This window comes from Oncorhynchus gorbuscha, unplaced genomic scaffold, assembly GCF_021184085.1.
Source record: "Oncorhynchus gorbuscha isolate QuinsamMale2020 ecotype Even-year unplaced genomic scaffold, OgorEven_v1.0 Un_scaffold_5282, whole genome shotgun sequence".
NCBI classification, from domain to species: Eukaryota; Metazoa; Chordata; class Actinopteri; order Salmoniformes; family Salmonidae; genus Oncorhynchus; species Oncorhynchus gorbuscha.
The window spans coordinates 3,971-18,047 of NW_025749123.1; the positions used below are offsets into that span (position 1 = coordinate 3,971).

Genomic DNA, 14,077 nt, shown 5'->3' on the forward strand with positions numbered 1-14,077 from the left:
GTCGTCTGGGTTAAAGAAGGGTTTGGCCAGGGGGGCTTTACTTGACTCATCGCACTCTAGCGACTCTTTGTGGCGGGCCAGGCGCCTGCAGGGTGACCTCTGTTGTCAGGTGAACAGTGTTTACTCTGACACATTGGTGCCGGCTGGTTTCTGGGTTAAGCGGGTGGGTGTTAAGAAGCACGGTTTGGTGGGTCTTGTTTCGTAGGATGCATGACTCTACCTTCGCCCCCGCCTCCCAGGCCCATTGGAGTGTTGTATTGCAGCGATGAGACAAGGGGGTAAAATAAAAAAATAAGAGAACTCACTTTTTGCAAATCTATCCAACTAGCCATTTTGATGCAACATGATTACATCGAATAAGTCAGTTAAGTTACAAGGAAACCCTAATTTTGATTCAGCCTATTTTTGCCTGGAGGGAGGGAATACACTCCAGGGTGTGTAACTGTGGTTATTGTCATGGCTGTAGTGTCTGTTTGTTATTCAACTGTAAGAGGTGGGGCAGAAAGAGTATAAGACAGGACTGCAAGGGGCAGAGAGACACTCGTCTTCTACTGAGGTCCAGAAGACATCAAGACAACCAGGTATCAATCAGTCAGCATATTCCAACTATCAGAGGTAAGTTTGCTTTCGCTGAGCACATTCTCAGATGTATATAGGTGTGGACAGGTGTGTATGGCTGGACTGGTTGTTGCAAATAAGAGTAGATTGGTGGACAACTGTATAATGTGACATGCTAACAACACGGTTTATCTCATTTTCTAGAGGATGATGATCAGTGTGTGTTTTAAAATGCCATGCTCTATGTGGTTCAGTAAAGGATGAAGATCCAGAGTATGTTACTGCTGTTCGCTCTAGTGGGTGTCCTGTTAGCAAGCTCCCTTAATGAAGATAACGCTAAGGAAGGTATGTCTATTGTGTGCATGTGTGTGTGAGTGTGTACTATTACTCCTGGTTTTGATCTGAAATAATTTGATATGATGACAAATCTTACCCAAGAGGATAGTGCCATGGAGAAGGTGGAGAATGGACTTGTGAATGCCATTGCAGAAGATGAAGCACAACGTATGTACATATAGCTATCTACATGCATGCCAAAGAGAAGTTACTAGAGGTTTATAAAATTCCATGTCTCCTGTTGATTAGCATCATGGTTCAGACATCATCATCGTCGTCATGGACATCGTCATGGATGATGATGATGAGGTACCAGAATGGGGTCACGGACGATTCTTTCCTGGTCTCCATATGGAATCAACATAACTAACATTACTCTACAAAGCCCACATTCATCCATTCATGATGGCAATGTTGTATTGTGATCCTCCAATAAAATAGGACTTCCACACATACTTGTCTAGCAGTGTTTTTCATTCAGTGTTACAATGTTAACATGACCATACAATTTGGGTCGAGGTCGGGTGATTATGGAGGCCAGGTCATCTGATGCAGCACTCCATCACTCTCCCTGGTCAAATAGCCCTTACCCAGCCTGGAGCTGTGTTGGGTCATTGTCCTGTTCAAAACAAATGACAGTCCCACGAAGCACAAACCAGATGGGATGGCGTACCGCTGCAGACTGCTGTGGTAGCCATGCTGGTTAAGTGTGCCTTGAATTCTAAATAAATCACTGTCAGTGTCACCAGCAAAGCACCATCACACCTCCTCCTCCATACTTTACATTTGTGTATTTTTTATTTATTTAACCTTTATTTAACTAGGCAAGTAAGTTAAGAACAATCTTACTTTCAATAACAGCCTAGGAACAGTGGGTAAACTGCCTCGTTCAGGGGAAGAATGACAGATTTTTACCTTGTCAGCTCAGGGATTCGATTGTGCAACCTATCGGTCACTAGTCCAACACTCTAACCAGTATACCTGCCATCCCATTACATATGTAATCATGTAGTAACCAAAGTCTTAAACAAATTAAGACATATTTTAAATTTGCGAATCTTCTAAGCCACCTTTTGCCTTGATGACAGCTTTTCACACTCTTGGCTTTCTCTCAACCAGCTTCATGAGGAATGCATTTCAATTAACAGGTATTAACAGGTATGCCTTGTGAAAAGTTAATTTGCGGAATTTCTGGTCAGTCAACGTAAACAAATAAATAAATAATAAATAAAGCTTAACTTCTTGTTAATCCAGCCACTGTGTCAGATTTCAAAAAGGCTTTACTGTGAAAGCACACCATGCGATTATGTGAGGACAGACCCCGCATACAAAAGCATGAAAAACATATTTCAGCCAGGCAGGTGCGCCACGAAAATGTCAGAAATAGTGATATAATAAATGCCTTACCTTTGATGATCTTCTTCTGTTGGCACTCCAAAATCTCCCAGATACAATACAAATGGTCCTTTTGTTCAATCATGTCCTTCTTTATATCCATAAAAACTCAGTTTAGCTGGTGCGCTTCAGTCAATAATCCACCCAGTTTCCCTCCATCAAAATGAATACAAAATGAATCCCAAACGTTACTAATAATCTTTTCCAAACAAGTCAAACAAGTGTTTATAATCAAACCTTAGGTACCCTAATACGTAAATAAATAATAAAAATTTAAGACGGAGAATCGTTATTGTCTTTACCGGAGAAAAATACCAAAGAACGTGCTCTCTTCCACGCGCTTGGAAACACGACAGCCAAAATGGAAGCCACCTAGAAAAACTACAATTTCTGGCTCATTTTTAAAAAAAACAGCAAGAAACTCTTTCTAAAGACTGTTGACATCTGGTGGAAGGAGGATTTCGCCTCATAATAAAAGTGACAGCCAAAATTATTAAAAGTATGTCTGTGAGTAGAACAGAACTGATATGGCAGGAAAACCCCAGAGGACAAACCATACCCCCCCCCAAAAAAAAGAAATTCAGCCTACAAAACAGTGAAAGGCTGAATTTCTTTTGGGGGGGGGGGTATGGTTTGTCCTCTGGGGTTTGCCTGCCATATCAGTTCTGTTATACTCACATACGTACTTTTAATAATTTTAGAAACTTTAGAGTGTTTTCTATCCAAATTATATGCATATGTTAGCTTCTGGGCCTGAGTAACAGGCAGTTTTCTTTGGGCTTGCTTTTCATCCGTACATAAAAATACTGCCCCCTACCCAAGAGAGGTTAACTGCACTCTACTTTACTAATTTTTAACAAAATAACATTCATAGTTAAATATTTTCCCGAGAGACTCATCTCAATTTGCTTGCTGCTTGGCTAGATTAACATATGTATTTACCACTTTCTTTATTCATTTACCAGGTTTTTAGTTTCCTGAGAACTAATGATTGATATTGGCATATCATGTCACACAACACGCTGTTGCATGACATTACAGTTACACCAGATTGTTCATGCCAGAACACGCTCTAGGCCAGGTATTGAATTTGCATCATACATCAGATCCTCGTTCTACAGGATATTGGCAAGTTAAACATAATTATTTTCTGCTGAATTACAAGACAACATGGCAGCACACATAACACACTAGGGATTAATGCCAGAAACCGGGATCCTGAGGTTTCCTAACCAAGCTCCCTCTCGTTTCCTGTGAAAATTGAACTTTCCCCCAAAAATGGCTGATACACTATTTCTGCAAAAGTAATTGAGGAAATAGACATTCGCAAAATTGATCCTTAAGATGTTCCACTGACAATCGAGAGAGCACGTGATTGCCATGTTGATAAGCAGTCTCTCAGTCACATGAAAGGTCCAATGAATAACATTTTCTGATAATTCAAAACCTAGGAGGCTCATGGTTCTCACCCCCTTCCATAGACTTACACAGTAATTCTAACAACTTCTAGGGGATGTCCTCCAACCTATTAGAGCTCTTGCAGTCATGAACTGACATGTTGTCCACTCAATCAAAGAATCAGAGAATCATTCTAGTACTGAAAGCATAAGCTACAGCTAGCTAGCACTGCAGTACATAAAATGTGGTGAGTTGTTGAGTCAAAGAGAGAGAAACACAGTGGTTGAACAGTTTTGAACAAATTAATTTCTTTAAAAATGAAGTTAGAAGCTAGAGAAAGAGAGCGAGATAGCTATATTTAGTTGTACTTTTACTTGTATTTCTAGTATCTATGTTGGCTATGAAAGTTATTTTTGCTTGTTCACAGACAGCTGATATGTTCTGCACTGAAGTCCACAAATGAAGGGCAAAATGTGAACGCATAGATAGTTGCAAGAAGGAATACAACGATTAAAGTGATCAGGCTGTTTTCCTTTCTTTTTTTAAGGGATGGATCAGCTTCATTATTGCATATAGATTGTGGCTTTTATCAATGTAATTTCAATGCATCATTTCAAATCCCGCATAGATTTTTTAAAATAAAGAAATATATACATATATATATATATATATATATATATATATATATATATATATATATATATATATTTTTTTAATATATGTTCCTTTATTTTTTTCCCTACCCTACCACTCCTCCCTGAATTTGGAGTGAACTAATGGACGATGACACTTAATACTTATACTTCCAGCTTATAAATATATCAATATATCAACAGCATTGGAAGACATATGGAGAAGGCTAATGTACATTTTTATGTGGATTACACTATTCTCTACTCGAGTAGCAGCAGTTTGGCTTTTGAAAAAGCTCACAACTTGTAACATCATTCAACACATCATTCAACACAATCCGTCCGATCTGAAGCTTGTTCATAATTCCTCTAAAACAAATGCCTAGTATTTTCCAAAGCTAAACACTCTGAAACCAAGTCATTACTACCTCGGGTTGGACATTCCATAGAACAAGAAATAACATTACATTATTTGGGAGATCAGGTGGATGAGAAGTTGACCTTCACACCCCATGTAGAGAACCTTGTTGGTAAAAGCAAGCTGCGTATTGGGCAATTAAGAATTATGTTTTTCCTTTGCCACCATAAAATAGATGATTCATTGTACTTTTCCATCTGTGTTGGACTATAGTAATACTATTTAAGGTCAAGCCTCAATAAATACACTGAAGGCTCTTGACTGTATCATGTGATGTCTACATTGCTGTCGGGTGGACATAGCTAGCAACACACAGGCTATAACACTGGTACATTCTTATATAGAAAGCCATTTTAGAAAAACTTTAATTTTATCTGTTTTCTATTAGCCCAAAATTAAAACACTTACAAGCTCAGATACCAATCTTGTTTAAGCTAACAGTCCTGAACAAATGTACAGAGCTTGGAAGTATTTTCACTAATCAGTCCCCTTGTATTGGAATTCCCTCCAAGCCAACCTAAAACTCCAGGGTCTGGTGTCCCTAGAGAAGTTCAAAGCACAAATAGATTAACAAGTTGTTGAGACATTTAGTTGTTTCTAGTTTTTATCGATGTCACTCGTCGGCGTTGCCTTACTTAGGTAAGGATGTTGTTTTACCTGAAGCATTTTGATACCATAGTGAGCCTGTCTTTTGACGTATTGCATTCAGTTTTTTTCTGACCTGTGTTGTGTACATGTACATTACTGACGTGCAGCTTTTTATATAGATATATCTTCGTCTGGTTCATGTCATGGGGCTGTTTGTCTGAAACTGATGGGTTGAGTCTACCAGACGAGCTAAATTACTTCTATGCTCGCTTCGAGGCAAGCAACACTGAAGCATGCATGAGAGCATGTTCCGGACGACTGTGATTACGCTCTCTCATAGCGGATGTGAGTAAGACCTTGAAACAGGTGGATTACCAGGACGTGTACTCCGAGCGTGTGCTGACCAGCTGGCAAGTGTCTTCACTGACATTTTCAACCTGTCCATGACCGAGTCTGTAATACCAACATGTTTCAAGCAGACAGCCATAACTGTGCCCAAGAACACCAAGGTAACCTGACAAAATGACTACCGACCCGTAGCACTCACATTTGTAGCCATGAAGTGTCATTTGAAAGGCTGGTCATGGCTCACATCAACACCATTATCCCAGAAACCCTAGACCCACACCAATTTGAATACTGCCTCAATAGATCCTCAGATGATGCAATCTCTATTGCACTCCACACTGCCCTTTCCCATCTGGACAAAAGGAACACCTACGTGAGAATGCTATTCATTGATTACAGCTCAGCGTTCAACACCATAGTGCCCTCAAAGCTCATCACTAAGTTAAGGTCCCTGGGACTAAACACCTCCCTATGAAACTGGATCATAGGCTTCCTGACGGGCCGCCCCTAGGTGGTAAGGGTAGGTAACAACACATCTGCCACGTTGATCCTCAACACGGGGGGCCCTCAGGGGTAAGTGCTCAGTTCTCTCCTGTACTCCCTGTTCACCCATGATTGCATCCTGTCTCAGCCTCCAGTATTTATGCTGCAGTAGTTTATGTGTCGGGGGGCTAGGGTCAGTTTCTTATATCTGGAGTACTTCTCCTGTCCCATTCGGTGTCCTGTGTGAATCTAAGTGTGCGTTCTCTAATTCTCTCCTTCTCTTTTTCTTTCTCTCTCTCGGAGGACCTGAGCCCTAGGACCATGCCCCAGGACGACCTGACATGATGACTCCTTGCTGTCCCCAGTCCACCTGGCCGTGCTGCTGCTCCAGTTTCAACTGTTCTGCCTTCTTATTATTCGAACATGCTGGTCATTTATGAACATTTGAACATCTTGGCCATGTTCTGTTATAATCTCCACCGGGCACAGCCAGAAGAGTACTGGCCACCCCATATAGCCTGGTTCCTCTCTAGGTTTCTTCCTAGGTTTTGGACTTTCTAGGGAGTTTTTCCTAGCCACCGTGCTTCTACACCTGCATTGCTTGCTGTTTGGGGTTTTAGGCTGGGTTTCTGTACAGCACTTTGAAATATCAGCTGATGTACAAAGGGCTATATAAATAAATTTGATTTGATTTGATTCATGGCCAAGCACGACTCCAACACCATCATTAAATTTGCCGATGACACAACATTGGTAGGCCTGATCACCGACAACGATGAGACAGCCTATGGGAGGAGGTCATAACCTGGCAGTATGGGGCCAGGATAACAACATCTACCTCAACGTGATCAAGACAAAGGAGAAGATTGTGGACTACAGGAAAAGGAGGGCCGAGCACGCCCACATTCTCATCGACAGGGCTGTAGTGGAGCAGGTTGAGAGCTTCAAGTTCCTTGGTGTCCACATCACCAACAAACTATGGTCCAAACACAACAAGACAGTCGTGAAGAGGGCAAAACAATGCCTATTCCCCTTCAGGAGAATTAAAAGATTTTGCATGGGTCCTTAGATCCTCAAAAAGTTAAACAGCTGCACCATCGAGAACATCCTGATTGGTTGCATCACTGCCTGGTATGGCAACTGCGATTGGTTGCATCACCGCCTGGTATGGCAACTGCTAGGCCTCCGACCTCAAGTTGGTACAGGGGGTTGTGCATACAGCCCAGTGCATCACTGGGGCCAAGCTTCCTGCCATCCAGGACATCTATACCAGGCGGTGTCAGAGGAAGGCTCGAAGGATTTCCAAAGATTCCAGCCACCCTAGCTGTTTTTTTATTGATACTGCTTAATTATTTGTTCGTTATCTATTTTTCATCTTTTTGTTTTTTGTAATTTTTTTACATCCATTTCTTTATTGTAAATACTTTCTTAACCAACAATGTCGTTTTAAGAAAAATAAGTGTTAAGGGCTCGTAAGTAAGCATTTCACTGTAAGGTCTACCTACACCTGTTGTTTTCGGCCTATGTAACAAATACAATATGATTTGACGCTGCTGTCTTGTTCCAGGTCTCTCTTGAATATGAGATATATATATTTTTTTAACGAGACTAACCTGGTTAAATAAAGTTTCAATAAAATAAATAAAAGGTGCAATGATTGGATTCAAAAATGTGTTATGAATGGATTATGGATACAGCCTTAAAATAAAGTGCTTACCACCATTTATAAATTCAAGTCTATTCAAGCTCCAGGTCACAAATTCAGTTGAAATAACTAGGAAACCACAATATTGACAGAGGTTTTGCCTGGAGAGAGGTCATAAACTTCAGGCTGTGCATGATTGCGGTTATCGCCATGGGAGTAATGTCATTTTGCTTGTTAATCGGCTGTGAGAGGTGTGGATGGGTGGGGCAGGTACAGTAGCAGAAAGAGTATAAAACAGGGCTACAGAGGGCAGAGAGACACCACACTACTACTGACATCCAGAAGACATCGTCCAGATAAACAGCCATCAATCAGACAGCATCATCCAACTGAAAGAGGTATTTTTGTTTTCACTGAGAATCTTCTTTGCAAAGGTGTATGTATATAGAAGTGGGCAGGTGTATACAAGTGGACAGGTAGGAATGGATGGAGAGGTGTAGGTGGACGTGTGTGTGTGTGTTAACAAGTTGTGCTCTATGTGCTTTAGTAAAGGATGAAGATCCAGAGTATGTTACTGCTGTTCGCTCTAGTGGGTGTCCTGTTAGCAAGCTCCCTCAATGAAGATAACTCTGAGGAAGGTATGTCTTGTTTGTAAATGTGTACTACTTTACTGCTCGTGTTTAATCTGATAAAATCTAGTCAAATTAAAAATATTTCTTCCTCAGCTCTCCTGCAGGAGGATGATGTAAAAAATGAAAAGGCTGCCTTTTTGGCAAAGTTGGCAACTCTGAAGACCATCCCCTCAGAAGATGAAGCACCATGTGAGCCATCTATCTATTTATTTAAAAATATATATTTTACCTTTATTTAACCAGGCAAGTCAGTTAACCTCTTAAGACCACCCGACACGCAGGCGTGCCATCTAGCCATCTGGAAATGCAAATGCGCTAAGCTAAATGCTAATACCACTCGTTAAAACTCAAACGTTCATTAAAGCACACATGCAGGGTACTGAATTAAAGCTACACTCGTTGTGAATCCAGCCAACAAGTCAGATTTTTAAAATGCTTTTCGGCGAAAGCATGAGAAGCTATTATCTGATAGCATGCAACACCCCGAAATACCTGAAGGGAACGTAAACAAAATGATTAGCATAGCCGGCGATACACAATGACGGCCTGGGAACAGTGGGTTAACTGCCTGTTCAGGGGCAGTGTCTGTCTGTCTGTCTGTCTGTCTGTCTGTCTGTCTGTCTGTCTGTCTGTCTGTCTGTCTGTCTGTCTGTCTGTCTGTCTGTCTGTCTGTCTGTCTGTCTGTCTGTCTGTCTGTCTGTCTGTCTGTCTGTCTGTCTGTCTGTCTGTCTGTCTGTCTGTCTGTCTGTCTGTCTTAGCAACAGTAAATTGTCAACGGGAGGTTAGCAGAGGGTGGTAGGAAATGTGGAGGGAGTAACATGGCTAACTCGATCTCTACTGTTAATTAGCATCATGTTCCGTAGAGGGAAAATATTTTTTAAATGGTAGTCAAATACTGGTCTTACAACAGTAAGTTTAAAAGGTAGTCACTTATAATTGTGATATGTTTTGAAAATGTTGGAGTCATTTTCAAATGTTTAGCTTTAAAAAAAAAGGTATGTTCCATAATGATGATTTAAAACTGTATTCAACAGTTTGGGGAGCGCTTTGGAACGTAGCCAAGGACCTTATTGGGTGAGAAGCGACCAGCATGGGGATGCCAAGGATCCTTTTCAGTCTCCATATGGAATCAGCTATCACCTCTGAAGTCATCACTAACATTACCTCAGTGAATCATTCCAACATCCATCCATCAATGATTGTCAAAAAAAATAACAGTAATACAGTTAATTGGTACTTTGGTTCTGAGAAGAACTCATCAACATTCTGAAGACTATATGTTTTATCCATAAACATGTCCTGACACATGATAGTTGATTGGTCAACATAGTGGATAAATAATTGTATGGTTGTATGGTTGACTTGTCATATTGTGATCCTCCAATAAACTATCAAGCATAAGACATGTTTAGTCGTTTTTTTATTAATCTTACATGTTTAGCAGTGTTTCAATTACATCATACATGTTTCATAATATTGTTTTATTTCGTGTTTCTATTCAGTGTGAACAATGTGAACTTGACCATAATACAGATGCAGTGCATGCAGAGCAAATTACATCAGATTGAGCAGTAATAGTAGTACTCATATCCACACACACACACTAGACTTACCGTCTTGAGAGTGAGCTTGATAACAGCAGTAACATATCCTGGATATTCTAATAAACTACATCCTGAATTCAAAATGGGGAAAAAAACATGTGTCACTTATCTACACACATTACCCCCACAATGACAAAGTGAAAACATGTTTATAGGTATTTTTGCTAATTTATTGAAAATGAAATACAGAAATATCTCATTTACATAAGTATTCACAACAAATGTTGGAATCACAGTTGGCAGTGATTTCAGAGTCTTTCTGGATAGGTCTCTAAGAACTTGCACACCTGGATTGTACAATATTTGCCAATTATATTCTTTTCTGGATTCTTCAAGCTCTGTCAAATTGGTTGTTGATCATTGCTAGACAACCATTTTTAAGTCTCACTATAGATTTTCAAGCAGATTTAAGTCAAAACTGTATCTCGGCCACTCAGGAATATTCACTGTCTTCTTGGTAGGCAACTCCAGTGTAGATTTGGCCTGGTGTTTGATGTTATTTAGTTAATTAATAACTTCCCCATGCTTTTTTTCTATCCATGTACCAATATGTGCCCTTCTTTGTGAGGCATTGGAAAACCTCCCTGGTCTCTGTGGTTGAATTTATGTTTGAAATTCACTGTTCGACTGAGAGACCTTACAGATAATTGTATGTGTGGGGTACAGAGATGAGGTAGTCATGTAAGAATCTATTATTACACACAGAGTGAGTCCATGCAACTTATTATGTGACTTAATTGTCATGCAGGTGAAAGAGGACCCAAAAGCGACTTAACAGAAACAGAGTTTATTCAAGTCCAACCAGAAAACGACAAATCCTGAATCCTTAACAGGAAATGTCCAAACAGGGAATAACAGAAATCCTCTAGTCTGTAGAGGGGAATAACAGGAGAAGCGGCCACAGACTGCAGGTCGCTTCGGGTAGGCGCAGGCCGTAGCTGACAGAGACACCTGCTCACACGCAGCATCTGATGAAGGCAAAAACACGACAGGACAGGGCGATACACAATCACAGCACGGTGAATACTAAACAAGGAACCGACGGGACAGGAACGGAACACAAAGGAAGAAATAGGGACTCTAATCAGGGGAAAGGATCGGGAACAGGTGTGGGAAGACTAAATGATTGATTAGGGGAATAGGAACAGCTGGGAGCAGGAACGGAACGATAGAGAGAAGAGAGAGCGAGAGAGTGAGAGAGGGAGGGGGAGAGAGAGGGATAGAAAGAGGGAAAGAACCTAATAAGACCAGCAGAGGGAAACGAATAGAATGGGGAGCACAGGGACAAGACATGATAATAAATGACAAACATGACAGTACCCCCCCACTCACCGAGCGCCTCCTGGCGCACTCGAGGAGGAATCCTGGCGGCAACGGAGGAAATCATCGATGAGTGAACGGTCCAGCACGTCCCGAGACGGAACCCAACTCCTCTCCTCAGGACCGTAACCCTCCCAATCCACTAAGTATTGGTGACCCCGTCCCCGAGAACGCATGTCCATGATCTTATGTACCTTGTAAATAGGTGCGCTCTCGACAAGGACGGGAGGGGGGAGGGAAGACGAACGGGGGTGCGAAGAAAGGGCTTAACACAGGAGACATGGAAGACAGGATGGACGCGACGAAGATGTCGCGGAAGAAGCAGTCGCACAGCGACAGGATTGACGACCTGGGAGACACGGAACGGACCAATGAACCGCGGAGTCAACTTACGAGAAGCTGTCGTAAGAGGAAGGTTGCGAGTGGAAAGCCACACTCTCTGGCCGCAACAATACCTTGGACTCTTAATCCTGCGTTTATTGGCGGCTCTCACAGTCTTCCCCGCAGACAAAGGCAGACCGGTAATGAAGTCTAAGGCGATGTGAGACCATGGTCGAGAAGGAATGGGAGCGGTCTGAGACGACCGGCAGGAGGAGAGTTACCCGACTTAGTCTGCGCGCAGTCCGAACAAGCAGCCACGAAACGGCGCGTGTCACGCTCCTGAGTCGGCCACCAAAAGCGCTGGCGAATAGACGCAAGAGTGCCTCGAACACCGGGATGACCAGCTAACTTGGCAGAGTGAGCCCACTGAAGAACAGCCAGACGAGTGGAAACAGGAACGAAAAGGAGGTTACTAGGACAAGCGCGCGGCGACGCAGTGTGCGTGAGTGCTTGCTTAACCTGTCTTTCAATTCCCCAGACTGTTAACCCGACAACACGCCCATAAGGAAGAATCCCCTCGGGATCAGTAGAAGCCACAGAAGAACTAAACAGACGGGATAAGGCATCAGGCTTGGTGTTCTTGCTACCCGGACGGTAAGAAATCACAAACTCGAAACGAGCGAAAAACAACGCCCAACGAGCTTGACGGGCATTAAGTCGTTTGGCAGAACGGATGTACTCAAGGTTCTTATGGTCTGTCCAAACGACAAAAGGAACGGTCGCCCCCTCCAACCACTGTCGCCATTCGCCTAGGGCTAAGCGGATGGCGAGCAGTTCACGGTTACCCACATCATAGTTGCGCTCAGATGGCGACAGGCGATGAGAAAAATAAGCGCAAGGATGAACCTTATCGTCAGACTGGAAGCGCTGGGATAGAATGGCTCCCACGCCTACCTCTGAAGCGTCAACCTCGACAATGAATTGTCTAGTGACGTCAGGAGTAACGAGGATAGGAGCGGACGTAAAACGTTCTTTTAGAAGATCAAAAGCTCCCTGGGCGGAACCGGACCACTTAAAACACGTCTTGACAGAAGTAAGAGCTGTGAGAGGGGCAGCAACTTGACCGAAATTACGAATGAAACGCCGATAGAAATTAGCGAAACCTAAAAAGCGCTGCAACTCGACACGTGACCTTGGAACGGGCCAATCACTGACAGCTTGGACCTTAGCGGAATCCATCTGAATGCCTTCAGCGGAAATAACGGAACCGAGAAAAGTAACGGAGGAGACATGAAAAGAGCACTTCTCAGCCTTTACGTAGAGACAATTCTCTAAAAGGCGCTGTAGAACACGTCGAACGTGCTGAACATGAATCTCGAGTGACGGAGAAAAAATCAGGATATCGTCAAGATAGACAAAAACAAAGATGTTCAGCATGTCTCTCAGAACATCATTAACTAATGCCTGAAAAACAGCTGGCGCATTGGCGAGACCGAACGGCAGAACCCGGTACTCAAAATGCCCTAACGGAGTGTTAAACGCCGTTTTCCACTCGTCCCCCTCTCTGATGCGCACGAGATGGTAAGCGTTACGAAGGTCCAACTTAGTAAAGCACCTGGCTCCCTGCAGAATCTCGAAGGCTGATGACATAAGGGGAAGCGGATAACGATTCTTAACCGTTATGTCATTCAGCCCTCGATAATCCACGCAGGGGCGCAGAGTACCGTCCTTCTTCTTAACAAAAAGAACCCCGCCCCGGCCGGAGAAGAAGAAGGCACTATGGTACCGGCGTCAAGAGACACAGACAAATAATCCTCGAGAGCCTTACGTTCGGGAGCCGACAGAGAGTATAGTCTACCCCGAGGAGGAGTGGTCCCCGGAAGGAGATCAATACTACAATCATACGACCGGTGAGGAGGAAGGGAGTTGGCTCGGGACCGACTGAAGACCGTGCGCAGATCATGATATTCCTCCGGCACTCCTGTCAAATCGCCAGGTTCCTCCTGAGAAGTAGGGACAGAAGAAACGGGAGGGATGGCAGACATTAAACACTTCACATGACAAGAAACGTTCCAGGATAGGATAGAATTACTAGACCAATTAATAGAAGGATTATGACATACTAGCCAGGGATGACCCAAAACAACAGGAGTAAACGGTGAACGGAAAATCAAAAAAGAAATAGTCTCACTGTGGTTACCAGATACTGTGAGAGTTAAAGGTAGTGTCTCAAATTTGATACTGGGAAGATGACTACCATCTAAGGCAAACATGGGCGTAGGCTTGTCTAACGGTCTGAAAGGAATGTTATGTTTCCGAACCCATGCTTCGTCCATGAAACAACCCTCAGCCCCAGAGTCAATCAAGGCACTGCATGTAGCACCCGAACCGGTCCAGCG

General features: G+C 42.8%; 2 long non-coding RNA genes across 2 annotated transcripts; both read left to right on the forward strand.

The window, feature by feature from the left end:
• The first annotated feature begins 478 nt into the window (after positions 1-478).
• On the forward strand, positions 479-1,347 carry LOC124029032. Its single transcript, XR_006837707.1, has 4 exons — positions 479-615; positions 813-903; positions 997-1,062; positions 1,144-1,347. It is a non-coding gene; the product is annotated as an uncharacterized LOC124029032 (long non-coding RNA).
• A 6,821-nt stretch (positions 1,348-8,168) lies between these two features.
• On the forward strand, positions 8,169-9,834 carry LOC124029031. Its single transcript, XR_006837706.1, has 4 exons — positions 8,169-8,199; positions 8,349-8,439; positions 8,527-8,622; positions 9,468-9,834. It is a non-coding gene; the product is annotated as an uncharacterized LOC124029031 (long non-coding RNA).
• The last annotated feature ends 4,243 nt before the right edge of the window (positions 9,835-14,077 follow it).